This window comes from Pelodiscus sinensis, chromosome 13 (assembly GCF_052426305.1).
Source record: "Pelodiscus sinensis isolate ZL-2025 chromosome 13, ASM5242630v1, whole genome shotgun sequence".
NCBI classification, from domain to species: domain Eukaryota; kingdom Metazoa; phylum Chordata; order Testudines; family Trionychidae; genus Pelodiscus; species Pelodiscus sinensis.
The window spans coordinates 21709120-21736092 of NC_143064.1; the positions used below are offsets into that span (position 1 = coordinate 21709120).

The following is a 26973-nucleotide window of genomic DNA, read 5'->3' on the forward strand; positions in this document are numbered from 1 at the left end:
GTGCCTTGGTGCACATAAAATGTTCTTGGTGCACATAGAGAACATTTCTCCTGGAGCCTTGTTGCGTGATTGCATCCTGTGTAGATGCTCATATCTTGCAATGAGAGTGCCTTTTCCCAGTTAGGTTTATCACACCCTGCCTTACTGGAGACAATTTTCAAATCTAGGTAAACCTTTAAGTTTCAGGGCTGTTTGGCTCTCCTGGGCTTACAAAGTGGAATTCCCAACCTCAATAAACTAGTTTATTGAGCTTAATGGAAGAAGAAAAAGAGTCAGAGAAGGGGCATCAAAGCAAAGCGGTCTATTATTGTCCCTCAAATGTGGGTAGCTGGATGGCTCTCTGAAGTGATTGTCCTCTTTGCTGCATTGGTGCTGCCAACCTCTGCTTGAATTCATACAGTACACCCCTTACAACAGTCAGACAAACAGAAAGTGTAATAGCCATAAGTTATTAAAGAACAGTTCCAAATCTGTCACAAGCATCCTAAGGCCTTTTCACTCCTGCGTTTTGACCTTACTTTAGCATTGAGCAACATGGAGCATGACTGCAGTGTGATACTGTGGCTAGGCACTGTTGTCATGCCTTCAAATTAACTACATCCTCTGCTTTGGTCTGTCCAGGCTGTCTCATGTTAAAACCCAAGAGACTTTCAATTTCCACGTGATTCTGAAGCATGGTGCTGATTAGCTCTTCTCTGCCAGGCAAACAGAGAAATCCTCTGTCTTTATGTTTATTCTTTATTGCCACAAATGCTCCCAGGGAAAATGGTTGAATCAGAAATAACTGCCTGGCTTTTTAACTTTAACTCCTTCTAACATCCCATTTTCTTTTCAAAGCAATATTCCTTCCCAACATTTGGCAACTCCTTGCGGTGTTGCTGGGCATCATTGTTCACATATTGTTACTTGGTTTGAAATGTTCATCTTTTACCTTCCAAGTTCAGACATTTTTCCCCCTTCTTCTCTGCCAAGTGCTTATGCAACTCAGCATCGGTGTTGTCTGCTTCCAGAGGGTGTCTGGGCTGGCATGGGATTATCTTGGACGTGCAGCTTGCACAGTGCAGTCCTGGGCATATAGTCAACATTCTGGATCAGCTTCTCAGGCCATCCCAGAGCAGTTTTCTTTATCGGTTTTAGCATTTCACCTCTGATCATTTGTAACTCATGCTAGTGTTTGGGATAACAGCTTCATACCTTGCAGCAGTGTTCCCTGTAAGATGTGCACTTGTACAGCCACTCAGGAGAGATTCACAGAACTCTCACCGCTAGGTTTTTTGTTTCTATTGGTGATGCACATTTACACATACTTTGGTGCACAGAAAAGTTATTCTGCATATGGAGGGAAAAGATTAGTGGGAATGTTGACTGCAGTTTCATTTTCATACATAAATTTCAATTTCAGCCATGTGTTTAGATTGCAGCTTTGGTTGCCTTCCTTTCTTTAGTGTTTATTATTTGTAAGCCTTTCTCTACTCTTCCTTGCCTGTCAGAAAATAGAATATATCCTTTTATATTCTACACACATACTACACTTGCTAACAATTTTCCATGTAGAATTTACATTTCAAAATGAGAGAGAAACTGACAGCCGTAGTAGTTTTTTCCTAGTTGGTTCCTGATCATAACGCTGAAACTGCAAGATAGTTATAGGGTTAAGCAAGTACAATTTACCTTTATGCTGTCTATGCACAATGATTTCCCCAAACCACAGTATTTAGATATAGAAATGACTTACTCGATTATCCAGTCCAGTCCACAGCCTAAAGAACAATCTGTACTCTGAAAGCTGCATTAATTTCTGCAATGTGCTTTTTTTAGTTGTTGGGTGTTTTGGTTTGGTTTTTTGTAGCGGTCCTGACAACTCGGAATAGAGAGAGAATCGTGTCATAAATTATACCATAGGTCTGCCAGCCTTAAAGCAGAGCAGAGTACATTGAAATTGTCATTTGCTTTTAGTTTTTTGGTATGAAATGGAATTTAACTTCAGATACTGAATCTGAGTATTGGACAGAAGTGACACATTTACAGCTTCAGTCATCAGCAAAGCAAACACAGCTCAGGGCATGGTTTTCAAAGAGGCTAACACCCTGCAATTGCCATTGTCTACAGCTGGAATTGTGGGAGCTCTGTACTTCTGAAAATTAGGCCAATCCTGGCTAGGGAGAAAGTGGCTGCTGATTAGTTAGGAGCTCTGGATTCTTGTCCAGACCCTGCGTATGTCTACACTACAAAGTTAGTTCGAACTAATGGATGTTAGTTTGAACTAACTTTAATAGGCGCTACACTAGCGCGCCTCTAATTAGAATTTAATTCGAACTAGCGGAGCGCTTAGTTTGAACTAGGAAAACCTCATTTTACGAGGATTAAGCCTAGTTCGAACTAGCTAGTTCGAATTAAGGGGTGTGTAGCCCCTTAATTCGAACTAGTGGGAGGCTAGCCCTCCCCAGGTTTCCCTGGTGGCCACTCTGGCCAACACCAGGGAAACTTTATTGCCCCCCTCCCGGCCCCGGACCCCTTAAAGGGGCACGGGCTGGCTACGGTGCCTGTGCCAGGTGCAAGCCTGCCCGCACCCAGCCAGCAGACCCTGCACCTGGCATGGATTGAGCCACCCACCCGATGCCCCCCAGCCCTCCCCCTCTTCCCGGGACCAGGCTGGCGGCTCCCGGGAGCTTGCCCGGGACCGCGAGAGGCGAGCACCCGCCTGGGCTAGTGCGGACATCGTGGACCTCGTCCACGACCTCCGCACTAGGCACAGGAAAGTGGCCGTCTAGGGCAGGAGAGCTGCCAGCCTGGCCACCCAGGAGCAGGTGTGCATGAAAATCAAGGTGGTCCACTGAGACCCCCGACCCTGAGCCCTGAGCTTACAGTGGCCGTCCTGGGTCAGACCAAAGGTCCATCTAGCCCAGTAGCCTGTTTGCCGACAGTGGCCAACCCTAGGGACCCTGGAGGCGATGGACCGAAGACAGTGACCAAGCCATTTGTCTCGTGCCATCCCTCTCCAGCCTTCCACAAACCTTGGGCAGGGACACCACTCCTACCCCCTGGCTAATAGCACTCCATGGACCCAACCTCCATGACTTGATCTCACTTCCCTTTAAACTCTGTTCTAGTTCTATCCTTCACAGCCTCCTGCAGCAAGGAGTTCCACAGGTTGACTCTTTGCTTTGTGAACAACAACTTTCTGTTACTACTTTGAAGCCTGCTACCCATTCCTTTCCTTTGGTGTCCTCTAGTCCTTCTTTATGGGAACTAATGAAGAACTTTTCTGTATGCACCCTCTCCACCCAACTCCTGCTTTTAGAGACCTCTATCCTGTCCCTCCTCCGTCTCCTCTTTTCTAAGCTGAAAAGTCCCAATCTCTTTAGCCTCTCTTCATATGGGACCTGTTTCCAACCCCTGATCATTGTAGTTGCCCTCCCCTCTCCCACCCTCTCTCTTCCCCTCTCCCACCTCCTTTTCCCAGTCTCCCCCAGTTTTGTTCAATAAAGAGAGATTCTATTTTGGAAGACACGTTATCTTTATTTTGTACATCAGGAAGGGGGCTAGGGAAGGGTAAGTGGAAGGAAGTGAGGGAGGAATGGGGCACGAGCCCCCGATGGGGAGGACTGGGCTGGCTCTGCGGGCTTCTGGGGGTGGAAGCTCTCCTGCAGCCCCCCAATTGCCCCCTCTCCCCAGATGGCAGCCTGCGGCAAGTGCAGCCGGGCTGATGGCCGAGTGGTGTGATGTGCCCAGTGTGGGTAGTCCAGGCACTCCAAGCCAGGACTGCTTTGCAAGCGGGGCACCCCTGAGAACTGTCTGTCCGGGGTGGGGGTCGGGACCCTTTAAGCACAGCCCTTGGCTAGCCTGAGAAAGCATCTCCACGCTCTAAGTTCTCCTCTGATGCCCTGCCAGCACTGCTTCCGGCCATCCTTAACCCCGGTTCAGGGTCCACTTAATGTGGACATGCTAGTTCGAATTAGCAAAATGCTAATTCGAACTAGTTTTTTAGTCTGGATCCGTTAGTTCGAATTAGCTTAGTTCGAATTAACGTTGTAGTGTAGACATACCCATAGAGAATCCAACACGCCCTTAAGTAAGTTATGTCAATAGTTAACTACTTTCGCTGTAAAAACTGTGCACTTTATAGTCTGAATTTATCTCGCTTCAGCCAGTGCATCTTTTATGTCTTTGTCTGCCAAATTAAAGAACACAGAACTATGAGAAATCCTTTCCCCATGTAGGTACTTACTACCTATGATCAGATCACTTCTTACCCTTCTATTTGTGTAACTAAGTAGATTGAGCTTCTTTAGTCTCTTGTTTCAGATCCCAAATAATTCTTGTAGCTTTTTCCTGAAACCTTTCCAACTTGTTAACATCCTTTTAAAAGTGTGGACCCCAGAACTGCTGGTGCTAATTGACATTAATGGCAGTTCATGTTTGTACTGAGGGTGGAACTTGGTCTTTGATGTTTTAATGAAAATAGTGTAAACTCATGGTACTTGATAGACTGGAGTAAAATGGGGAGGTAGGAGAAGGTGGTGGCAGTCTTTCAAACTCCTCCCACAAAATAAGCTGCACTTATAATACGTTGTGAGGATATTCAAATAATGATGGTATGTGCTACCTGATTCCTATTTGATGAGCCTTCATTATGCTCATAGGCTGTGCTTTTTGTTATTGGCTTTGTCTCCTTCTTGATTGGAGAGACAGTAAGCAGTGTATTTCCCAAACACCACCCACTTGTGACACCAAAATGGGACAAAACTCACAGTAAATAATGGAAATGTGTGATTTCTCCCCTTTCCTTTTTTATTTGAGAAATATAGTAGTTAGCAATGTTGACATTTAAATGAATATTATTACATCTGAGTTAACATCTCACTTAAATGTTAGGCTTTGCCTAAACTGCAGGGTTTTTGCATCAGAAGCTTTTTGCAGAAGAGATCTTCCGCAAAAACTTCTTATGCAAAAGCACGTCCACACCTCAAAAGCGCAGTGCAAAAGCGATGTGCTTTTGCGCAAGAGAGCGTCCACACTGCTCTTGCTCAAGAAAACTCTTATGGCCATTCTGTGAATGGCCATCAGAGCACCTGTGCTCTTTTTGAGCAAGAAACCCCTGCAGAGCATCCACACACAACTTTCTGCGCAAGAGCTATAGCGCAAAAAGGAGTTATTCCTTGTGGGGAGAGGAATAACTCTACTGGCAAAAGCCCTCTGTCCTGTCGATTTACTGTATCTTTTTTTTGGCACAAAAACGTGCTTGAGGTGTGGACACTCCGCTAGTTTTTGTGCAAAAACAACTGCTTTTACGCAAAAAACTTGTAGTGTAGACATAATCTCAGAGCTTTATTTCTAGGCTGTCTACAGATTGAGACATACATCTATGCATCCAATTTGGGGGACTGGAAAGAAGGGAGGGAGGGAGGGAAGGAAGGAAGGAAGAAGGGAAGGAGGGATGGATTCTGGAGAAGAGAACAGTAGTTCTAGGGAGGTGCCAACAAGGCATATGAATGTACCAGCTAGTTACAAGCCCTGATACTAGACTGCATATTTTGCTCATAAATGATCATGTTATTCCAGTAGCAGAAGCAAAAATGGAGTTCTGATATATTTCAGATGTTTCCATAAAGATTATTCTTGCAAATAAGCCTATGAAATTAGTTTATTTTATTAACTGTCTCTTGGGACAGATAATAGATGGAGATGAATACAAATGATTTATTTGTCTTTAATTGTTGTGAACTGATACAATGAGAAACTGGAAAAGGCTCTTGGTTTTATTTTGGCCTCAGTAGTTTGTTTTCTATAAACAGGGATCAAGTTCACATCACACAACTGGTCGCTCACATGGGTTTGCTTATTAATTTCCAACAGAATTCAGTGGAGGCACATCCACATTGTTACAAGAGTGTTCTATAAATGAAAGAAATGTCCATTTATATATAAGTACTGAGTAGATAAGGTGCCAGCAGATGGCACCCAAGGATCTAGCCAAATAATACTTGTCCCTCTCATGTCAGTAATTTAGAAAATGCTGATTCAGTCCATGAAGGTTAGAGGTCATTTCCTCCTGTGTTACCTTATATCTTTGTAACTTCATCTCTTTTTGGTAAGAAAATCCACTGCTGCTGTGTGTGAATTGATATTTGAGTGGGCTGCTGGCAAGAAAATCATTCTGTACATCAGTGGCTGAAAGGCAAGTATCTAGTATACTAAAGCAAGTGGATAGTTTTAATCTCAGCGCTATCTGTGTGGGTGATGAGAGATGGACTTTACTTAAGGTCAGTTCACCTGTTGCCTTCTTAAGTCTGGTGGCCAGGGTTGTTATCTGTTTCCACTCAGAACAGCTCACCTAAACAGATCTTATCTAGCCAGTGAAACTGACCAGAACAGCTGTCCCACAGTAGATCCCCTTTGGACTCTCTATTCTGGAATTCAAATGACTTTTACTCTGGAATAATTATTTTAGAATCAAATCACTTTTGTTCTGGAATAGTCTATTCTCAAATAGCTAAACTGTACCAGGCATTTAATGCAATAGTTTGCCAATAAATTTCCTCCATGTATACAAGTCTTGTCTAGTTTCTCTTGCCTGCTTTACCTGCACCAGACTTGGAAAGACCACAAAAATGTATTTAGTGCATCATTTTTGTTTGTCCACAGAACAGATAGAGCTTGGGTAGCATGATGCAAACTTTTCAAGCTGTTTTCCTCTCCCCACATTTCAACCCTAGCATGGAGAGAACATTTCCATGAGTGAGAGAACATTTGGCTCTCCATATCTCATCCCATCCTCGTCCTGTCTGCTCAGGTCCTGTTAATTCTGGTGAGCTGGTTTTGTGATTTGGAGATTTCCCCACTAGGACCTGGGTTGAGATCTGGCAACTCCTCAGGTCAGTGACTTTTTAAGAGGAACCACATTAGGCACGAACTGGGCATTCAAACTGGCATCTGCAGCTCAAATGGGGCTGTGCTCTGTGTGTGTGTGTGTGTGTGTGTGTGCGCGCTCGCGCGTGCGCGCAAGAGAGAGAGATTCAATATTTTCAGAGACTACATGTCAAGTAAAATTTCATTAAACTGGACAGATTATAATTTAGGGTATGTCAAGAATCTGGAAAGGACTTGAGCCTCGAGACTGTTCCTGTTTGTCATTATCTTAGTAAAAATAAACTCTTAAAAAAAATCTAACTCCCACCAGATCATTTTGTTATAACTGGAAAAAAATGAACCTTCAATCCAGATGTCAGCATCGATAGCCCCTCACTCCAGCTGCCCTGAAACTGATGCCTATGCTGGTAACTACAAGAGAGACCATATGTGGAATGTGGATACCTCTCAGTTAACATCTGAAGCACATTAGCGGGGTGGACTCTGAAAGTAGCTGGCAGTGCTGGCGCCCGCTCTCTGGATGAAATTTGGCTTCCTGTGCTGTCTGTCCAGCTCCTTCCACAAGGACTAAATTAATTCAGTTAAATGAAGGCTGTAACACGTTGCAAAATTGACACTCTGCAGGGAGGCAGAGCACCCCTGTTTTTACGTTACAACATAGGGGTTCCTAGTGCCAAACACATACCGATTGGAATGGAGAACATAACTGCAGACACATCATCTATTTCAAGGGCTCTCTGAATAGTCTTCAAAATGACTGCACTGGGTTCTCTGATCCTGGAGACACTAACTCACGTTAATAGACCCCCGAACTATCACTGCTGAATGGTGAGATTTTGCTCTTGATTATGATGCTCTTACACCAAATGGGAGAAAATGGTGGCACTAAATTCCCATTTGGCTTCAGAGAAGTATAATGGGATTTAGTGCCCCATTTTCTCCCATCGCCACTTTCTAGCATCATCAGCTACTTGATGACTCATTTCCACAGCCCAGGTGAGGGAGAGGGGGAATGGTTTCTCTTTGGAATCAGAAGAGTGGAGTGTAGTATCAGAGGGTTAGCCATGTTAAGACTGAATCTGCAAGAACAATGCGAAGTCCTGAGGCACCCTATGGACTAACAGATATATTGGAGCATAAGCTTTCATGGGCAAAGACCACGAAAGCTTACGCTCCAAGAGTGGAGTGATCTGCCTGTCAAAGGGTATTCTCACAAGGAATGAGGCACAAGGAATGACCAGAGTTCCTCCTCCTTTGTTCAGGGAGGACAAGATGGCAAGTGAATTATCACTCAGGAAGGAGATAATTGGCTATAGTGGCATGAAGCGCTGTGCATGTGGGTGCACCAATCCTTTTTGTCATAGGTAGTTGTCCATGCATTTTCCTCACAATGGTAATTTACCTGGCAGTGAAGTCAATGTGTTTTGGAGCATGCAACATTTGTAGGGTTGCCAGATGAAATGAAGTGTAATAGGTCAACGGCCTGGACTTTGATGTTTCTGAAGTTATTTGGGCATCACATGACCTGTGTGAATAGAAGACAAATCCAGATTGCTGTAGGAAGGTGGAGGGGAGGCAGCCCAGGAGGGAACAGACCTCCAAATGGGAGCCACAGCAGTGCTGCCATTATCCATATGCAGAATATACGGATGCATAGGGCATCTGAACATCTGGGGCACCACTGGATCTTAGTGTTCGCCCACCCGCCTTTTCCTTTTTCTGGTCTGTGGCTCTCTTCCTCTGGAGCGGATCTACTTAACTTAAAAGTGCAAAAAGCCTGCCAGAGCTGTTAGCAGAACACTGAACCTGTGAAAGAGCCATTCAGGTGATCGCCATTTACAGGCATTTGCCAACCCTAGGCGTATACTGTCAGTTTCTGAATTTACTGTGTTAGTGGATGGGACCTGAGTTTTAAATTTGCTTAAAAGCTATTTCATTAGCGTGTTGCTGAAGATTATAAAATCACATTTGTAAAAAATCATCACCCCCCCCCCCCCACCAGGCCGCCATTGGGCATACGGGCACCAGTTTAATAGTACTGCATAAGACCCCAAGTCCTAAGATGGCTCTGAACAACAGTATCTCTGTCTCTCCTTCCTCCCATCCCTGAGAGACATGCCAGTTAGATATTTCATTCTGCCTCAGGTTTCTGTTTATTGGAGTATTTAGGATTCTATTTCATGTCCACAGTGTCGGATCACTGGCCACCCTCTATCATGTTCAGTCTGGACTGGGTAACTTCACTTCTAATTACTTCAAATTCTAATTACTTTATAGATTCAGCCTCTCAAAATTGCAAGATTGGCTCTTCAGACTTAGATCAGTCACAAACCCTTCTATGGTTTCACCTTTTTGTGCTCTGCTCTCTGCACAATACTCTTCAAATTTCATTTTCCCATGCAGTGTAGCTTCCCCACATTTCTGTACTTTAGTTTTGCAGTTAGCCTGCTCTGCCTGAGTTAACTGCTTCAGAATCAACTAGTGTCCAAAATAATTGCCTTCCGACTACCTTTTAGCTGGCACCCACTGCTTGCACATACCAAGTGAAACACTGCGTAAACCTTGTTCCATTAGATTCAGTGTTTCCAGGGCGTTTCAACTGTGGTGGAGCGTTTCTGTGCTCTGTTCTTCCACTTTTGGATTTAAAAAATAACTCCAAGCCAAGGAGATTGTTCTGTAGAAGCTTAGAGCTGATCAGATGGAGCTTGGGCACTGAATGAAGTAGGCCTCAGTCAATCAGCTCCAGAGGTGGGCCGGAGCCACAGAACTATAATCCAGAACCAGCTTTCAAACCCAGAGCTGAATGAGTTTCTCAAAGCTGTGCTGGCCTGCTTGCTGACCACGGTGAGAGCTATCCCTTGAAATGGCTCCTTTGCTGCTGCACTATAGGGCCATGTGCCACCCTCTGTTGCATGGAGGAGGTAGAGGTAATTGTTAATGAAAAATACCTGTTTCTTACTGTGATGATCAGGAACATGCACAGCATTTCTTCCTTATTTTTCAGAGATTTTCTGAGATTTTTTTTTATCATTGCCCCTGTGTGAAGGGAAACCACTCATTCCATAGGAAACAAGTACTGTTTTGTTGCCATCCTTCAGCAAAAACTCCTTCTAAAACAGTGTACTGTGTAAAATTGCAGTGCTGGAACTCATATGCAGACTGGACACTATCAGACTGGGTCTGAATAGAGACTGGGAGTGGTTAGCTCACTCCAAAAAGTAATTTTCCTCTTTTGGTTCTCACACCTTCTGGTCAACTGTTGGGATTGAGTCACGTCCACCCTGACTGAACTGCCCTCGTTAGCACTGGTCCTCTACATAGTAATGTAACACTCCTATCTTTGCATGTTCCTGCCAAACTGAAGTTTCCATTTCATGCAGCTGACGAAGTGGGTTCCCGCCCACAAAAACATATACCCAAATACATTTGTTAGTGCGTGAGGTGCCAAAGGACTCCTCATTGTTTTTGCTGAAACAGACGAATACACTACCCTTTAGAAACTATGCACTGCCTTGTCTCACCTCCCTGGGAACTGGTGGTAGCCGATTAGACCCTTTCTCCTCCTTTGGAATTGAATGGCTGTGCATGGCAGCTAATGAGAAGGACAACGGCAGCAGTTAGGACAACAACTAGCTTTAAAAAAAATCCAGCAAAACTGGGTGTCACTGGCTGTGTTTTGTTTTGAGATTTGGGGACTGTTTGAATTCAAATCTCTGGAGAGTGCAAACCTGAGTGAATGAACCAAAATTAAATCCAATTGCATGAAGCTACCCTGGAACGAAAACACCCCATTCCTCTTGTGCTTGAAGAAGGAGAGGAGTGGGTAGATCAGGCTGTCTGGGTTAGACATGCAGTCCATTAGGACAGGGGCACACACTGATCAACACCCTGAAGTTCCCCTTTAAGTCTTGTGGAGCTGGCGGAGTGCCTGTGAGCAGGGGCAGATGACCGTTTTGCGGGGCCCCGGGCAGCATAATTTCGCGGGCCCCCCCCCTTTGCCACGGTGCATGCGCGGTGGCGCCACGGCGCATGCCCGGGGCATTTTGAAGCGCAGGGCCCGGGGCGGCCGCCCCGTTTGCCCTGCCCTATGTCCGCCCCTGCCTGTGAGGGTTTCTGGAATAGTTATTCAAAAATACCTTATTTCGAATTAGCACATCTACACTGCAGGGAAGCCTTAAAATTAGTCCGAGGCAGGTTTCCCTGATGTAGATGCGTTACCTGGATTTAGAGCCCCAGGAGGCACAGGGGAGGAATAACTTAGAATGGCCCTGGTGAGGCGCTATTTCAAAATAGCAATAGTAGAGCATCCACTCATGCCTTATTTCGAAATAGCTATTTCAGACAAGGCGTTATTCCTCGTAGAATGAGGTTTACAGATTTCAGAATAAGATGTCTGTTATTTTGAAATTATTTCACAATAACAAAATGGCTGTGTAGATGCTTGCATTGTTATCTCGAAATAACGGTACAGTGTAGACGCACTTTGAGAGTGCTCAGCTCTGGCTGCAGAGTAAGCGATTCCCAGTCCAGCTCCATGCCCTCGTAACTCTCACATTAAGACAATGCAGAATTTTCCTCATGGACCCTGGGAACACTTTGAAGGCGAAGTTCATTGCCGATGGAATTCAGAACTCCCATACCTTGTAAAAAGCCATAGGCTGCACTTCTCTGGGTTGAGTGCAAACACATTCCTCTAGCACATTGCAATATGGCTGATCTAAACCCTTGATTCCAAACCCACTTGGACTTTGGCTCCAGATCCATGCACTGCCACTTGGTCCCTTCTCCTGCTGCTGGAACTATATCAGGAAAACACACAGGATACTACAGATGAAGGTGCTCAGCTGTGTTCTCCTCTCTGAATGGGAGTATAAACTATACATCACTTTTCATTGGAACAGTCTACCATTCCCAGGAAACTGGCTGTCCCCACTTTAAGAACAAGGAGGTAGGACCAGTTGTGATATTGCTTAGCAACATTTCTGATGTGAACCAGCCCATGGCTAACCCACAGGGGTTAGATGACTGAGATTCCCAGTGTGGGGACAAAAAGAGAGGCAGCCACAGTGTCTTTCCTGACTGGCATGTTCTTCTTGTCAGGTGTTATTTTCAAGATGACTTTGTTTAGTTGGATTCTGAGCTTCACAACAGCTGATGACTGTCAGCCCAAGCCAGTCATGTCACTCTTATGGAGTGATGCTTTTTTGGTGGTGGATATTTGAGGCAGGTGCTTATGCTAAGGCAGCTCTGCCCAGCATGGAAACTTACAGGACAACTGCAAAAGCTACTTCTGGGACAATGAAGGAAATTGGGACACAACAAGCAGCACACGCAGACACAGACACACATGTACATGGACATGTGGAAGGTACTGCATCTTTCAGTGAGTGGAACCCCTAGATAGGTTCTCCAATAGCACAGATCCACAAAAGGAGGCTGCTTCTTCTCTTATGTTCTGGGATGACCAAGAAACAATGCATCTCTAGGCTTTGCGGTCTCACTGATACTAAAAGAAACAAGCATCTTTTTGAAAATGTGTGTCAGTGCAACAGCTGGAGAGCAATTGCAAGCTTATAGCCTTGTGGGAGCTGCCACTGTGCTGTCCACCACGGCCTTGCAAGTTAACCTTCCTGGGAAGGGGGCAAAGGGTTTAAACTCCTTGTTTTGGATTGTGCCAGTCTGCCTATTGCAAAGGGCCCTCTGACTCCTCACACAGACCACAGCAATCCCAGAGCAGATCAAAGGATCTGTCTAGTCATAAAACCTGCTTACCACGCAATCAATGCCAGATGCTTTCCTCAGAGGAACGCCATATGATGGCAACCTCAGTGAAGTAATTAATTAGGTTCTGGGCGATTAATAGGTTTCATGTAAGTGAGAGCTGAACTTGGCTCAATGCACCTAACAGCGGGATACCAAAGGGGATCTTTTTCTGATCCCAGCTGCTGATCCGATGAGGCCCTGAAGCATGAAAATTAAAACAGGTGCTATTGTCTAAAACACCTAACTTTCCTGGCTAGAGCTGAAGAGTCAATGCATTTGGGAATGTTGATGCTGTTCCAAATTCTGGACACCCGTCCCGTATTTCCCATTACGGGAAGAGTTTTTTTGTGTTTGTTTGGGGTTTTGGGGTTTTTTTTGCAAGTATTTTGACCCTCTGTCTTAAAAACAGTTATTGGCCTTGTCTGTGATGTGTCCATGTGGGTATTAATTTCTCAGTAGCATACATGATCAATCTATACAGCAAACCTCTTTTTTTCCTATTAGTATCTGCAGCTGCACAGAGCCAGGGTCCCCAGACTTCATTATTTCTTAATTAGTTCTCTTTGTGACTGAACAGAACAGGAAGTAGCCTGCCAGACAGTACTGAGGTAACCTGTGGCCCTATTAAATCTGCGCACTCTCACATTTTATTTGGTGTCTGCTGCTGGGAAATACATTACAACACAGACCTGTGTAGAGTTTAAGAGGAAGAAATGGGTGGTGGTGGTAGGAAAATATTCACAGAAGCCCTGATGGCAGGCCTGGTGACGGGAGCAAAGGGGCAACTGCCACAGGGCTCGGCGATTCAAAAGAACCCAGGGTTCTTGGTCACAGCTACTGTGGCAGTGACGGTGGCCGGAATGCCAGGCCCTTTAAATTGCTGCCGGAGCCCTGTATGATGCACTCCAGGCAGCACTGAAGGTTGCCTGGGGTAGGTGCACTGCTCTATTGGCAGTGCTGAGGGCTGCGTGGGGGAAACTAGCCCCAGCTCTGTTCCTTCTGCCTGAGGCCCCGCTCATTCTGAGGGTGCAGAGCCACCTCCCCCCCATGCCTTACCTAGGTGCCCCATGAGTCTGCTGGCCTCACATGGCAGGAGAATATGTAGATTTTGAAGAAATCGTCTGCTAAGGAAATAGCAATGAGATGTGTTGGAATGGGGAAGTGAACCAGTTTGTTTTTAAGGCTTTTGTGTTTCCCCTTTCTGTGTACAGGTTCCTTTTTCCTAGCACATTCTCCATTTATGATAGTGACTTTATGATCAACCCGTCAAATTCAGAAGTACTCATGCCTGAAAAAATCTTTTTTCTTCAGATCCAGACTGAGAACTGCCCCACAACATTGGACTTTCTGTCTTTCTCTTTGATTGTTGTAAATAATTAACATCAGAAAGGCAGAGTCATCATGTTGCTGTTTTAGAAGCTATTAATTATGCTAAAGAAATTAATCCCACAAAATTTAGCCTTTTGCATTAATTTGTTTTGGGATTGTATTGCTGGGTTGATGCCTTTTCTCCTCTTCCATGCTATTGATTCTCTAATCCAAAACCTAACACTAGTTTGACCACTTCAAACTGCTTTTATAGTCAGACATTCTAGCTTGTTTGCTCCAGCCCGGCGTTGGTGCTCTAGCTTCCCCCGCTGCCCCTCCTCGGGGCTGAAACTTCGAATGTCTACATTAGCCTCCCTAGTTCGAACTAGGGGGCTAGTGTAGCCATACCCATATTGATTTTTCTGTGGATCAGTGGCTCCCGACTCAAATAAAGTTCCCCATCCCTGGATTAGAGTAATCTAAGCAGAATGGACATGGACAAATACTCATGCATAAGATTTGAAAGGAATGGTAATAACATTCAGTGGAGGTGTAGTTTCCTCTTCGATATACGAGCTGGGGGACCGAGTTCTCCAGCTGTAGAGGAAAGAATGGCTTTGCTGATTGGCAGCTCATTGGCTCATGTTCATCCTAGTGTATGTAGCTCCCCTGAAGTCAATGGAGTTGCAACAGTGATAAATCTGACCCCTTAACTCGGAGCCCACTCAAATCAATACAAATGTAATGGCATTTATTCTCTTTCCTTTGCACAGCTGCAGTAAAGTATAGACGCTGGAGTCTAAAGAAAGATCCAGCCTGTGATTTCACACTGGTGTATATCTGGAGCTAATCCATTGATAGCCCTAGGGTAAAACCTGTTTAGATGGTCTCAGAATCAGGCCCACTGCCAAGGGGCCAGAGAATGAATGTTGCACTATTTTAAGATATGGAAGAGAGAGAGGTGCAGAAGGATTTATTATTCTGAACCAATGTAACCACACACCAAAATATTCTCAATTCATGTTCATAAAGAAATAATCGTATGCTGGCTCAACAATTGATTCTGCATAAGATTACTTTCCAGCCACCTGCCCATGTTCCAAAATAGAGGTAGTATTTCTCACTGGGGGACAATGAGAGAGGAAATATAAGTAATTGAACATGAGAGAGGCTGGGGAAGCCTTCACAAATTCCAGTTTATCCCAAAGGAATCTGATTGGGTAACATCTCAGTTGACAAATCCAAGGATTCGACAGTTGAGGAAAAATAGTAAATAATGAACGGCAAAAGAGAAAACAAAAGTAAAGAATGCCAGGTCAGGATACTTCATGATATCTGACCTCACAGTACACTAGCTCTCTGATAAGATGTCTGGGATGTCTTATCCCTATATAACAGATAAAAACCATCTATGTAGAGAGGTGCCCACTGGGTTGTCCTATACACCTATCTTGTATAATTGCTTTTGAAAATCCTGATAGACACCTACATGCCTCTTTTCGTGCCTTTAAATATCTTTGTTAATCTAGTCTGAAATCCAGGCCTCATTGAAATCAATGGGAATTTTGCCACTGACTTCAGTGGGGGCAGGATTTTACGCATTGTCACAGAGAACGGAGCTCACTTTACAGTGTGTATTTTCTTCCTTCTTTCCCCTCCATCACTTCTTATTCAGCCATGCATTAGTGTGTGTTGTTGGCTTTGAAGAAGTGAATCTTCAGGAGGCTTTGGATTATGGAGTTTGAAATACCTTCTTAGCCAGAGCTAAGAAGGGGAGAATCCTGGCTCTGTTGAAATCAGTGGGTTTTGTATTGACTTCAGTGGGCTCAGACTTGCATCTGGCTTGTACAGACTATGATTAGCAGGGGGTGTAATGGGGCTGGGTGAAGCTTGCACCATGTGTCCATGCTGGGTTTGTTGGCTTCAGTCATTGTGCTAGGGGTCTCCCTGCCTGCTAAATCTGTTGAAGATAGGGAGGAAAAAACCCATATGCAGAGGAAACAACAGCCATGCTAGGCCCCAGGCAAGGTGGGGTGGCCGGCTCTGCACTACCAGAAGGGGCAGGGCCTCAGGCAGAAGGGGTGGGGTAGGGGCAACCAGCCCTCAGTGCCACCCAGAGTGCGCCACACTGCCCCCCAGCCTTTAGAGATGAGGCCTGCAGCAACTGCCTCTTTTGCACCCCCATCAGCAGGCCTGCCCATGTAAAATGGTTGTGTGTGTCCCCTTATGAGGCCCTTGTATTCATGAAGCAAAACACAACTCCTTTGCCTGGGACAGAACTAAAGAGTAAGCTTTAAAACCCTTCTGACACAGAGACCGGCATATACAAAAATCGAGGCTGCACGGAAAAAGCTGTTAATACCGTGTCATTGTCTAAGGGCCATAGCAGCTTTAATTACACATAAATGATTCATAAGACAAAAGTCAATATTGCTGTGGCCTTCTTGTAACAACCCTAGCGGGAATGCTTTCTCCATCTCAAAAAGATGAGGCACCTGTTGCAGCAGCAGCAGCACCTGAGAGGCCCCTAGGAGGAGGACATCATGTATGGAAAGCTGCTGTCCAGGTGCTGTGTTGCTGGCAAGGACTTGACGAGCTGTCAAGTGCAAGCTTCCCAGCTGTTGCGGGGATGCTCTCAGGGGGGTCAGGCCTGCAGCTGGCATACCTTGGTGGCTGTTGCTTTGGCAATTGTCATCTCATAATGAGGTTATCACCTTAAATGACACACTTGTGTCTTTGGGGAAGGGGGAAGCCTTTGAAAATCATTCCATTTAGAAACCATTTTGTTGATCTCTCCTGGTGGTAATTTTTTTCTCTATTCTCTTCCCTTCCTTCAGCTCTGAGGTAGTTGCCATTAAGGGTTTGAGGCAAAGCCCACTGAAATCAATGAGGCTCTGTATTGACTTCAGTAGGTTTGAGAGCAGAATCTTTATTCCTTTGGATCCCAATACTGTGATGAGGCCGCATCTATCCAGACCTGCCTATGGGAGGGAGAGAGATGGCAGTTGCCCGGGGCCCAGCGATGCAAAGGGGCCTGGAGCTCCCGGTCACCGCCAGTGCTGCTACTGCCTTAGCAGCGGTGGCCAGAGTACCAGGCCTTTTAAATCACCTCCTGGAGTGCTTCCCAGCAGGCTCTGGTGAGCTCTGAGGGTTCTGGGGTGGGCTATGCTGCGCTCTTGGCCCCTCCCCTTCCACTGGAGGCCCTGTCCCTTATGTGCGGAGCTGCCCCTGCATCTTGACCGCTGACCTGAAGAGGCTCTTGGCGCCCCTGTGTCTGTGTTAAAGTCATTTGAAAGTCACTCCAGATCAGGACCGAAAGTCCAAATGTTCAAGAGTGACCAATTAGTTCAAGTGTCTCTATTTTGAGGTGCTAGGTGGGATAACTCTGGACTGACTTTCAGAAGTGCTGGTTCCACACAGTGATTTGGAGTTGTGGGTGCTCAGCACCTCTGTAAATTAGACCCAGGTCATCTGATGCTGTTGGACACTCAACTTCATAGGTCTCTTTTGAAAACACTGGCCTAAGTGTCAGTAATCACTGATTGCAGCAGCCCAGGCAGTTGGATATCACAAGCACGAGGTTTTTCAATTGCTTTTCCACTTAGCACATCCATCCCATAGTGCTTTCCAGCTGTACAATATTCAATCTTCACACCTAAAGATGAATCTCAATTAACCAAACTGCAGCCATGTTTGGATCTGGTGTTTTAAGTCTGAATCCTGGTCAGAACCTCGGCTCTTGAGCCCATCCAAGGGTAGTGTTCCTGTGAGGCACATGAGCAAGTGCTCCTATTGTCAGGTGTTGGAAAGGAAATTGTTTGTGAAATGTTTTGATGCTTTTTGAAACCTGGTTAGCTGAAACTTCAAATTGGTCCCTATTTTAGACATTCTAACAACTGTTTACAAAACAGAAAATACTTAAAAAAATTGCACCAGTATTTGCATAGAACTTTGATAATTTTGATGTTAGCTGTAGCCTCTCTATAATTGGGGAAACGGGAACATAGTGCCGAAGTCAATGAACTATGGTAATTTTATGCCAACAAAGGATTGGGCACTCTGTCTGAGACATTTTTGCTAGATGATGAGTTCCCAAACACTTCCCTACTTCCTCTTCTAATCATTAAAATATGTAGCCCTTATCTAGCACCCTTCATACGCAGATCTCAAAGTGCTTTACAAAAAGGAGTAAATAGGATCATTACCGTAAGGCCACGTCTACACTGCAACGCTATGTTGGGATACCTAATTCAGGAAACTAAGGGCCAGAGAGGCTAAGTCACATGCCCAGGTCCACATATTATATCAGTGGCTGGGGAGAGACTAATACTAATTCTGGGTGAAGTCCTAGTCCTGTTAAAGTCATTGTGAATTTTGCCATTGACATCAATGCAGTCAGGGTTTCATCCTTAAGTCCAGTGCCCTATCACTAAGGGGTATGTCTACATTTGAGCTTGCAGAGATAAACCCTTGCTAATTCCGCTCAAACTAGAACATTAAAATAGCAGTTTAGCTAGGGGAGCACAGTCAGTGACTTGGGCTAGCCACTCAAGTACATACCTGCCTAGACCCCTTGGGTATGTACTGAGGCAGTGTTTCTCAATCTTTTTTTTATAAAGTACCCCTTTAAAAATTGTAAGTATCCCCAGTACCTATAGGTTTCAGACACACACATTTTTTTTCTACCATTGCAACACATTTGTTTAAACAACTTAATCGTAGACGGGCAGGTGATGACATTTTTGGGTGTAAAAAGTACAAAAATAATAAAACACGGTAAATCTTAACACAAAAATTCAGTTTTCTCCACATTTCAGTTGTGTTGACGTATCCCTCAGACTTCTCTCAAGTACCCCCAAGGGTACTCGTACCACTGGTTGAGAAACACTGTACTGAGGCAGCTAGCCCACACCACCACCTATGGCACCCAGCCTTTTGGATCTCTGAGGGTATGTCTACACTACCCCGCTAGTTCGAACTAGCGGGGTAATGTAGGCATACCGCACTTGCAAATGAAGCCCGGGATTTGAATTTCCTGGGCTTCATTTGCATACGCGGGGAGCCGCCATTTTTAAAACCCCGCTGGTTTGAACCCTGTGCAGCGCGGCTACACGGGGCACGAACTAGGTAGTTCGGACTAGGCTTCCTAGTTCGAACTACCGTTACTCCTCGTGAAATGAGGAGCAACGGTAGTTCGAACTAGGAAGCCTAGTCCGAACTACCTAGTTCGTGCCCCGTGTAGCCGCGCTGCACGGGGTTCGAACCAGCGGGGTTTTAAAAATGGCGGCTCCCCGCTTATGCAAATGAAGCCCGGGAAATTCAAATCCCGGGCTTCATTTGCAAGTGCAGTATGCCTACATTACCCTCCTAGTTCGAACTAGGAGGGTAGTGTAGACATACCCTGAGTAACTCCTCAGCTTTGACTTTTTTAAAAAAACAAGAAAACTAAACATTTTGTTTACACAATAAAAGCACACTGCTCACTTTTGACTATGTGGGTCTCATGCACTAGCCCAATGCTGTGAGGCTTAGGGTGCCAGCCTGCAGTGCAATATGCAATCAAGACCAAAACCCTGTTTCCACTGCAATTTACAAAAGAACCCTTATGAATGGATTTGTAAAACCTCAGTGCAAAATGGTGAGAGGCAAAGTTATCTGATGAACAGTGCACAGGACAAAGAGTTGGGGAGTACGGTTATGCTCCTATCCCTTCCCTGAATTGATGGACAGCATCGAGCTAGTCACGGCACTTCTCTGCCTCAGTTTCCCCATCTGCAAAACTGGAATAATACTAGTTCCCTACTGCACAAGGCTGTTGTGAGGGTTCAATAAGTCTTATACAAATTTTAGAACAAGCAAGGTAGAATACAAAGTAAAGTAATATTTAATCCTTAATGTTTCATTTAATCCTTTTCTGAGACAGTGATCTTCTTGTGGATAGCCCTTAATGCTGTTTCTTTTAGCAGAGGCAGGATTTGAGGATCTATGGTCCATTATGTGGCCCATTATTATTCTGATATTTCTCTTCCTGCATCTAAGATCTTACCCCGTAGGGTTTTATACTGCAAACCATCACCCCAGTATGTGAACACCCCATTTAGCTGTTAGTTATTGGATGTGGGCTAAATGCCAGTTGATTATAACAACTGTTGCTGGGATTCAACAACTGCTTAATGAGACGTAACAACTAAATATTAAAATAAATATCTATTAAACACAATCTCAATAGTCAATTGGTGTTTAACTGACATGTTAATTTTCTTATTACATCTCAATTAAATCCTCAGTTGAAGCACTCAGTTTTGAGTATGACCAAATTATGATGGGAGGTAAAAACATAAACTAAAATATAATCACATATGCTACAGCTGATCTTAAATACAAACACTTTATGAATATTCTTCTACCAATGAAAGAGTCGATTTGGTATAGGTACTTTTAAAACTATGTAAGAAAGGTAGCAAAAATAATCTGTCAATTAAAAGAGAGAATTTCCACAGCCGTTTCCTTTTTGGCAAACTTATAACATTTGAATTTTTTAAAAACACACTTGAAATGAGTGTGCAACAGCAGCAACTAAGGCAGCAAAGAACATTTGTAAAATTCATTCTTTGGTTGAAGTTTGTTTTAGGGGGAGTGCTAGTTTACAAAACTCAGCGATGGAATTTCCCCAGACAGCGGTGTGGGGTGACACATACAGGTCTGGGACGTTGGACAGAAGTCTGGGACTTTGGACAAAGCATGTTGTAATATAGATCTGGACCCTGCTCCCATTGCATTCAATGGGAAAGCTCTTATTGAGTTCAGTCAATGCAGGGTCAAGCCCATAAGCAGGGTGAGGCAAAAGACTGGGTTATATTTGGTAAAGGGGACAAAGAAAGAAAATATTGAATGTTTAGTGTCAGGAAACAGTTAGTGTGAGGCCGGAAGCTTCCCTTGGAGTCTATGTATAAATGTCTGCAGGCTTAGAAAAATGCTCTGTTCTAACTGGGCACCCACATCTTTGACCTGATGGGCTACTCAGTAGAGCACGACCGTTTAGTTTGGCTTAGTTTGTTTAGTTTTTTTCCACTGCTCTCAGCCACTGCCCTCAATAACTAGTAGTTAGGATTGATAATCCCTGGACCTCAAACTTCTTCACAGGAATGGGTAAGTATCATCATATCCTTTCTCCCGATGGGGTAAGCTGAGGCTAGGGAGAGATTGAGTGACTTACCCAAGGTCACACAGGAAGTCAGTGGCAGAGTTAGAAGTCGCTTTCAGGTCTCCTGACCCCCCCAGTCCTGGGCCCTCTACTCTGGACCATGCTCTGGTCACTGTCCACTGGACCATGCTCTGGTCACTGTCCACTGGGCAGGGTTTAACCACCTGGCTATTGGCTCAACGCTGGCGGGAGTCATTTCAGCTCAGAATGTGGGAATTCCTCTTGCTTTCCCCTCTGCCTGGATTTCCACAGGTCCCATGACTGGGCTGTTCTGACACCCTCGCTGCTGTGACACAAGCGCCCTGGTTTCCATGGCTTGTTGGGTGTTTCCTAGCTAGGGAAGCACCTTTGCGAGGCAGGCTGGCCGTGCGCGGCCGCCCTACCTGTCCTGCCCGCCCGCTCCGCTCGGACTCCACTACGGACGGAGGGGCGCCTCTGGGTGACAACCTCATGACTCGCTTAGCAGGCGCTGGCACTACCCAGGTTGTCACGACAACCAGCCGTGATTCCAAGCGGCTCGGAAAGGTCTGAACCTCAGGCAAAGAACCAGCCCTGAGCTCGCAGCAGCTGCTCAACCCCTCAGCCAATCGCCGGCGAGCTGGGAAACCATGACATCATAGTCCAAGCAGGCCAAAAAAAAAAAAAAAAATTCTTGGTTTGCCGTCTTCCTCCTTGTCGCTTTTCCCCAACCCTCAGCTGGGCACGTAAGGAGCCAAACTAGGCTCAGTTGTTCCCATTTGTTATAGAAATGTAGCCGTGTTAGTCTGGTGTATCTGAAACAAAAACCAGGACTATGTAGCACTTTAAAGACTAACAAGATGGCTTATTAGGTGATGAGCTTTTGTGGGCCAGACCCACTTTCTCAGATCAAATAGTGGAAGAAAAAGTGGTTGTGACAATTTTCTTCCACTATTTGATCTGAGGAAGTGGGTCTGGCCCACGAAAGCTCATCACCTAATAAACCATCTTGTTAGTCTTTAAAGTGCTACATAGTCCTGGTTTTTGTTCCCATTTCAAACCCTTTCCCTGCAGACCTCAAAGCTTCAGGCTGGTTGGTGGGGATAGGGGTGTTAATGCGTCGCCAGAGCCAACAAACAAACAGCTTTTCAGTTAATTAATTCAGGCTTGCTCAGAACTAGTGGAGAAAAGTGATCCATTGCAATCCTGTCAGTAGGCTGGATCCTGAGCTAATACTGAGAACCATGCATTATATTGCTTGTTTTGCAGGCAAGGTATGGTAAATGCGGTGGAACCAGTTCCGTAACTAACAGAGAATACATTTGCACATACTGCCAAATGGATACCAGTGAGGGATTGCTCAGTGTCTCTGAGCATGGGTTTTGGACTCTTGCACCTGGAGCCACAGACGTGATTGGGGTGAATTCATTTCAGGAGGATGGACCTGAGGATTCCCAGTGCTGATGCTTCTGACATTTGGTTGCAGAGTTTTCCTGAATAGCTGCTTCTCTAGAACAGTGTTTCTGAGTAACTGGTCCATTGACCCACCCGAGATCTCCCTGACACAGTTTAGGAAGGCAACAAGTTGGTCCCTGGTACCTAATCAGTTCAGAAACACTGCTCTAAAATTCACTCCTGATAGAAATCAGCTGAAGCACAAACTTATAAACTTGTACAAAAAGTTGCTCTCTGCCCAAGAAAGATTTGCCTCCTTGCCTGCATGGTCAGCCATCCTACCTGGTCTCCTGCAAACACGTGGGAGCTCTTGACTTGGTCTCTTTTATTGAGACCTCAGGGCTGACAGGTACTCAGTGGTGAGTGCCAATAAATGGTTTTAGTGAGCGCTAAATCCTTTCAGGGTAGACTGAGTATGCAGGAGTTTACTGCTGTATGGGTGCCACGTATTATTATTTACTGTCGCTGTGAGGTGGTCTATCTGATCAGATCTAAAAAGGCAGGTTTCAGCTCCTCTGCAGTAATTTGTAATGTCCTTGGCTTGTTTCAGGGCAATAGGGGCCCACTCTGCTGCTATTTCCCTTTCCCCTACTGGTTATACACCAGTTTTCTGTCTGTCAGCCCTGTGCTTTAAGTAGGGCTCTGTAGCTGTCAGGAGGAACTCATCCCTGCTGCAGGGCCACAGTATGCTGGCTACATCTGCAAAATGACTAGGAAGCAGTTATGAAGCTCCCCTAAGAAGCATCCCAGTGTAGGAAGCATCCTCTGCAAACATGGAGTTGGTGCAGCCAGCTGTACGCTTTCACAGGAGACGTGAAAGGGGGAGGCCAGAGGAGGGAGGAGACATGACCAAGTTGTGCCCTGGTTATTCTCAGCTACTGCTATGGCCCATAGAGGCTGCAGGTCAAGTTAGGGCAGCTCCTGAAGCTACTCTAACATGGGCCAGAGCTAATTTGGCCTCTGGCATTCCCAAACTTGGAGGGAGGGCTCAGCATGCCCCTTGTCAGCTGACACAGGGCTGAATAGGGTCCCTAATGTGCTTAGGAAAGGAAGGTGCTGTGTAAAAGCAAACACTGATCAGCCCTTCAGATAAATGACAATTCAAGACACTTATATTTTATGTAACATTTTAACTGTCTTTGGCAAACAATGAGACTGCCAGAGAAAATTAGCATCTAGCAGGGAGATATCCTCTGCTGTGCCCTGTAGATAGGAGAAAGAAATCCTGTTATGGCCCAGTAAAGGTTTGGGGTACCAGGCTAAGCAGGATTCTGCAGCAGTATCAAAGCCCATGTCTGTCCAAAGTGCCTCACCAGTCAAGCAAGTCCAACCTGAAGTGCAGAATTTCAGTGCCCTGCAGCCTTTGAAATTCCAGGCCATGAAACCAGTCCCTGGCGGAGGCAAGCAGTTAGCCTCTGGGAGTGCAAAGAACAATGTTTTCTTCCTCATAATACTTGGAAGCACACAGGAACAATGTTCCCTCTCATTTTTCCACCCATGTGCAGAATAAATTTTGTTATGTGCGCCAATGCATGTGTGGATGTGCACCACCAATAGAAACATATGCTGCCAGTTATGGGCACTCTGCTAGTCAGCTGGTTGGCATTTGTATCTCTGCTGGGTGGCTACCCAAGCACTCAGCTTACAGGGACACAGCACAGGACCTCTTATGTGTATCTCAGTGCATGTGACTCTCAGAATGAGAAGACATCCACAGGCATTGTGTTCTTAGCGGGATTCCCCCAGAGCCTTTTTTGTGGCTTCTTCCTCTTACTTATTCCATGCTTCCCTTCAATCTCTCTCCATGGCCCTTCACTAGAGTTTCCTTCCTCTCTGTTCCCTGAGGGGCTCCTTCTCTTCTCTACTAGGAGGGGCTGTTCCTGAAGATGGGCCAGGGATGGTGCTGAAGGTGGGTGGCGATCCACTGAAACTGTGATGGGATACAGCGTGTGCCTGATATGTAAATTACCAGTACACCCACTCCTGCTACTTATTGAGTGAGGACAGAGCCCCTCTTAGACTGCTATGAGATTGCTGGGCAGGGTCTAGCAAATGTTGGTACCAACTATTCTGGGTTAACTCAACATCTCTCTGTAGGACGGGGAACAGCCATGCCACCTTGCCATATCCCAGGTGCTGTGATCATGCCAGATCTCACAAGCTAATTAGCATGAGGTTAGATTAGTACTAGTGGCTGGAAGACTTTTGAGAAATCTCTGTGTGCTGCAGGAAGTAGTGATAATAACTGATGCTTCTTAGTCAGCATTGATTTGATGGCCTGGCATGGTGTTGCTGCTGGAGAAGCTGTCTTCTGAATGAGTTGTACAACTCTGGCATGACCACATCACATGGTGCTGTGTAGGCTGGGAAGTGCTTGTTATCTAGCTCACATGTTGACTCGGGTAATGCCTAAATTTCTCCTGAAGTGTCAGCTCAGAAAAGGCAATCTTCATTTCCTGTCCCAAAGTGTTGCGTACGGCATACGGTGGCTTTTGAACTGAGTGCCCATCTCCCTAAGGCATTGTGCTTCATCCTAGAGGTGGACACATTTTAATGGCTGCCAAAGTGATCACAAGGTCTGTTTTTTTTAAAGTCTCAATCTAAATGTAAGATGATTATCATCAGTATTGTAACTAAAATGGGATGGGTCGCTGCTTTTTGAACCGATCTTGTCAGGAGGAATCCAACTTTGGTGAAGTGGTAAAATGGATCAGATGATGTCTCAGAAGATTTAATTCTTCAAGCCAAAGTTCAGTGCTTTAAAATCTTAAACAGAGAGAAAGAACAAGAAAAATAATCAGAAATGACACTGTGGGAAATAAGAATCTCTTCAGACTAGTCTATGGCTCATTGCACAAATGTGCCCTCTTTATTCAGGACTGGCTGGGCGTTTGTGTAGAAAAAGAACTGCTGCAGCAAAAGCACAAGGGAATGATGTGTTGCAAGTGGCTTCTTGTGAGAACCCAAGCAAGTTTTGTTAAATGTTCATCTTGTCATTGGACAAAGAGAAACCACTCGATGATGCCAACCAAAACCGACAGCATAAATCAGACATATCTTTAATATGAATGACGAAGGCCAAGAACTGAAAGAGCCCAGAAGACTGAACAACCCTTTTATCCCAGCTGTTCCGGATTGAGGTATACTGACAGGACAAAGTTGAGGAAACTTCTCTGCCTGTGCTCAATGTGTGCTCCATGGATAAACAGAGGTCTTCATTGTCAATAGCTGTACATTTCAATGCCCTAACCTAAATCAAAAATTCAAATGAAAAAAAAGAGTGTAAAAATGGAATGTCTTGATAATCCCTTCTTTGTTGGGTTTAGGGAATAGTTATGTATGGCTTTGGGATCCGTGTGTGTGTGTGTGTGTGTTTCTGGTATGGGCACTTGATTTTTTTTAACCTGCTGCCAGTGTGGAGACTCTTACACCCCTCCTGTGTTATTTTATTCAAGTTTCTATACTCCCTCTCTCTCTGCAGTTTCCCTGTGTTTCCTGCTTTGAAACAAAAGATTTGTCTGTTCCAGCCCTCTCAGTGCTATTAGTAGTATTATTATCTGCTCTCTCTCCACCAATGAGTGCAGCCAAAATCTGGTGACGACATGAGCTAGGGAACAGCAAGGAGGCAGTGGAGCATCCAAGCTACTAATGTTAGGATTGGAGGTCAAGAAGCTGCTCTCCACAGAGAATGGGAAGCTTGCAGATGGACTAAGCTTGGAGGGGAGGTTGCTTTTGCTGACAATACCAGACCTGGAGGGTGGAAGATTGAGTGCATCATGACAGGACAAAGTGCAGGTAATGCCTTTATGTTTGCTTTCAGGCTGTCAGTGCAATTGGTGCCTTATCTTGTGCTGTTCAGCTGGGAGAGGAATGGCCTATGGTTGCTTTCTTAAAGCTGCCTGCAATGAGCATTACAAACAGCTATGTGTTCTGCTTATATTCCCTTTATTGTTGCCAAAACTGTATGTAAGGAAGGGAAACCATCCAACACAATTGATGCTGTCTGGAGTATTTGGTGGTGGGGAGAGGCTCCGGTGGTGTATTCTAGGCTTTGTGTATTTTTTCCCTATAGTTGACACCTGTATTATTTTATAGCATCTGGATTTTTTTTAAAATGGAGATTGATATGTTCTGGTAGAATACTTCCTGGTTAAATGAAAATGGCAAAGCCTGCATTGGCACTGAAGTTGTGTCAACACAGACACCAGCCGTAAAAGCTGTCTTGCTGTGTTTGAAATCAAATCCCAACAATGCAGTTTTCTAGGCTGTGCTTCTGCGGAAGAGTAAGAAAACCTTTGTTATTTATTCTTCTGTAATTTGCTGGCAAAAGGCACCTAATTCATCCCTTTTAAAACACTTTCTTGCTAAGTTTCCCTCCAAATCGATTAAATGCAGCAATTTTGGTCTCTCTCATG

At 45.1% G+C, this 26973-nt stretch overlaps 1 protein-coding gene and 1 long non-coding RNA gene across 8 annotated transcripts in view; one reads left to right on the forward strand and one right to left on the reverse strand.

Moving 5' to 3' along the window:
* LOC142831238 (uncharacterized) overlaps positions 1 to 21686 on the reverse strand; it is a 28933-nt gene extending 7247 nt beyond the window's left edge. Inside the window, exon 1 of the long non-coding RNA XR_012906910.2 lies at positions 21158 to 21686. This is a non-coding gene — a long non-coding RNA (uncharacterized LOC142831238). The remainder of the gene's footprint in view (positions 1 to 21157) is intronic.
* PAK3 (p21 (RAC1) activated kinase 3) overlaps positions 1 to 26973 on the forward strand; it is a 208295-nt gene that overhangs the window by 70237 nt on the left and 111085 nt on the right. Inside the window, exon 1 of one of the 7 annotated variants that reach the window (XM_089781853.1) lies at positions 24789 to 26353. The exons of 5 other annotated variants lie outside the window; for them this stretch is intronic. The gene's annotated coding sequence lies outside the window, so the exon portion shown is untranslated. Of the gene's footprint in view, positions 1 to 24788; positions 26354 to 26973 lie in introns of those variants that run through there. One more of the 7 variants, XM_014580106.4, reaches the window with a different exon arrangement.